The following is a 3,799-nucleotide window of genomic DNA, read 5'->3' as shown; positions in this document are numbered from 1 at the left end:
GCTGAGAGCCATGGGGCTCTTTAGCCTGGAAAAGCGCAGGCTCAGGGGTGACCTGATGGCCACCTATAAGTTTATCAGGGGTGACCACCAGTATCTGGGGGAGTGTTTGTTCACCAGACTGCCCCAAGGGATGACGAGGTCAAATGGTCTTAAACTACTACAAGACCATTCAGGCTGTACATAAGGAAGAAATTCTTTACTGTCCGAGTCCCCAAGGTCTGCAACAGCCTGCCATTGGAGGTGGTTCAAGCACCTACATTGAACACCTTCAAGAGCAAATTGGATGCTTATCTTGCTGGTATCCTATGACCCCAGCTGACTTCCTGCCCTTTGGGTGGGGGGCTGGACTTGATGATCTTCTGAGGTCCCTTCCAGCCCTAATGCCTATGAAATCTATGAAATCTATGACACAGAGTAGCACCCAACCCTCCAACTCTAGACCTGAGCCAAAGCATGGTGACACCAGTGGAAAAACTCCCAGGTCATATTAAGATAAGCAAGCACATGCCTGTGTCAGCACTTCAAAGCAGTTTGAGATACCACAAGAGGCATGCTTAGAACAAAAAATGATCCCCACACTGCATATTTGCAGTACGGACTCTAAATTTGATACTAGGAAATCCTAGTATCAAAAAAAAAAACATTTTGGAAAAAAAGCAGCACAGGGCAAGTTCCAGGAGGCACACTCCAGAGGCAACCAGAGACTGGATCCTCCAAGGAGATGCTGTGGCACCCAGTCAAAGCATCTATATGGCTACCTCATGCCCTTGCTGCTCCAGCATGCTGCCTCAATGTGCTGGGTAAATAGGCATTGGGCAAAGCTGCATCAGAAGCTCAGACCCAGTCTCTCTCCCAGGAAAGCAAGGATGTGGGGATGGGAAGACTATAGGAGTTGGGGGGAGATTGTGTGTGTGGGTTTGGGGGGACAATAGGAGTATGGGGAGACTGGGGGTGGAGGGACTTTGTGGGGTTGGGGGGGCTGTGGAGGTGGATGGAATTGCTCCAGAGGGGTGGGTCCTACCCCCCACCACACACACATCACAGCAGCAGCAGGTCATCAGGGCACTCATGCCCATTCCTGGTAGAGACCCCCAGTGGCACCACCTCAGACCCGGAAGCTGCAAATGGCACTGGCCCGGCCCAGCCCGCACACCCTCATGCAGACCCAAGCTATTGCTGCTGTCATCCAGGGTCCCAGCACTGCACACAGAAGCTGCACACTATCAGGCCGAGCCAGGTCCTACCTGAATGGAGCCAGCCCAGCCTGACGGCACATGGGGCACATGGAGGCAGGACCTGATCCGGCCTGAGGGCGTGCAGCTTCTGTCTGTGGTGCTGGGACCCGGGTGACAGCAAAAGCAGCCTGATCCTGCCCAAGGGCACACTCCAGAGAGCTGAGAAGTGGCCATGAGTGCCCCAACAGCCACTGCTGCTGCTGTAGGGAGGGGGCGGGGGGAGACAGGCTTTGTGTCATGCTGGAGAGAGGGCAGGAGACCCACCTCCTCAATAGTCCCCCCACCCTCAAACAGTCCCCCTGCCCCCACAAACTCTCCCACAATCCACCCACAAACCCCACATCCCCAAACCACCCCCACACCACTACAAAACCTTACACAAGCTCATACTGCCCCCACAAACCCTACACACACCCACAACCCCCCCCAAGACCTCCACAAACCTCACACCCACTCCCCCACCCCCCAGCTTCACCCCCAAACACCTCATCCCCCACACACAAATCTCAAATCTTGCATGTCCAATTGCAAGACTGGACAGAACAGGACCTGCTGGCGGAAGCCATGCTTGCAGGGGCAACTGTCACACTGCAGCCCTGCCCCAAGCCCACACTGATGCTGAGACATGCAGCCCCAGTCTGGGGAGGGCTCTTGGTCCCAGGAATCATTTGAGGGGTGTGATGGGCTGGTGGGGGAGGTGTGGCAGTGGCAGCAGTGGTGTGTGTGAGAGAGAGAGAGATGGGGGTCAGATATGTGGACAAAGCTCCAGGCAGGAGAGGCTGCCAAAGCCGGACTTAGAGCCTCCCTGCCCCCTGAGAGCAGCCTGTGCAGGGGGAAGCTGGCCTGGAAGGGAAGGGGCTTGCCCAGCCCAGTCCCTGAGCTCCAATTGAGAGCTTTCTAGGAACAGCATGAGAAACCACTGGAGCCTGGACACAGGAGCAGGGAACAGAATAGCAAGAGCTGGCACTGCTCAAAACCACAAAGCAGCAGTGGTACAGCTGCAGCTGGATTCATGTCCTGATGCTAGGACAGAGCTGCTGCTGGGAGGGAGCTAGCAGGGGGCAGGCAGGGCTGCCGGTCAGAAGTGAGGGGCACTCTTGGGGCTGTGGGTTGGGAGTGACAGGCAGGGAACTGGCATATTAGTGCTACTCAGTGCTCCACATCTTGGTGAGCAAAGGGGACAGGGAGAACTCTAATTTTTCTATGACAAAAAAAACCAAAAGCAAATGCCAAAGTATATAGGTATATAAAATTCATTTTATTATGCTGATAGAGGCACTGGTAGGCTTCTAAATTTCTTTAAAATTATAAAAATTTCAATGAGACATTGCCCAACTCTCTCTCTCCATATACTGATGTTTCATTTTAATTGCAGAAGAACACAGATTTTGGAAATTTTAATGAGAGAATATGGGGGGGGGTTAGCAAAGATTTTGCAATTTTTAAACAGGATACACCAGGATCTCTGCTAGTGAGGTAAGTGGCAGGACCTGGGCAGAGGAGCCTGCCCAGAGCCAGCACTGGGGACCCAGATGGAGGGCAGATGAGGTGGATGACCTCCTGGCCATTTGAGGCCAGAAGGACACACATCAACAGTTCGAAGCAGGCCACCACAAGGAGCACATCTTCTGGGTGATAGCTGCCAAGATGGCAGAGCAGGCATACCAGAAGACACAACACCAGTGCCACCTGAAGGCCAACTGTGCAGCCACAGCCCACTGGCAGCTGGCCCAGAGGTGCAGACAGTTCTGCTGCAGCGTCCATTCCATGGCCCAGGTGGCCATGCAGTCCCCATATGGGTCCAGCAGGTGCACAGCTATGGGACTGCAGGTCCAAGAGGGTGGATGCTGTTGCAGGTGGCAGAAGGTCACAGCCAGGCAGCAGCCCCCACTGCCAGACTGCTGCAATGGGCAGAGGATGCAGGGGCCACTCTAAGTTAGAGTTGCTTCAGCAGTCCAGCTGGCACAAGAGACTAGTGTCCCCAGATACCAACTGGCTGGGCCTCAGAAACTCCTGAGGCCAAGTAGCCCTGAGCTGCTTGCTAAGGCAGTTGTCTATACTGCTGGGGCCAGCACAGGTGCTGGCCCCAGCCTCTAGCTCCCCCGGCTGAAGATCTGGGAGGAACTGGGCAAGGTCAGTTTGCCCCAAGTGGCACAATTTGTCCCATACCAAAATGCATGTTCAGGCACCTGTGCTGAGGCACAAATCTCCAGCACAAATTTGTGCTGCTGCCATTTGAGCCGCTGCAAGCGCGCATGCCTGCATGTGTGGATGCACCTCCTTATAAGTGCACTGCCTTATATGAATTTTGAATCAGGCCCTGTCTCCCTCTCACACACAAAACATACTTCAGTGAAGTATGAAATGAAACAAAATTTGCAGTTAAATCAAATGTTGTTGATGTGCTGTTCCACTGAAGTTGAAATGTGACTGTTCTGATGAAAATGTCAAAACAAGGTTTTTTTGTTCAGATAGGGAAGGGGATGGGAAATACTTCAGCCTATTAGGTTCAATATCTTATTCTGCCTAGATTAGTGCATGGGATGAAGAACTATACTTTGCAT

Source organism: Crocodylus porosus, unplaced genomic scaffold (assembly GCF_001723895.1).
Source record: "Crocodylus porosus isolate Cpor-Errol unplaced genomic scaffold, CroPor_comp1, whole genome shotgun sequence".
Classification (NCBI taxonomy): domain Eukaryota; kingdom Metazoa; phylum Chordata; order Crocodylia; family Crocodylidae; genus Crocodylus; species Crocodylus porosus.
Note: the sequence above shows the minus strand (reverse complement) of the source record.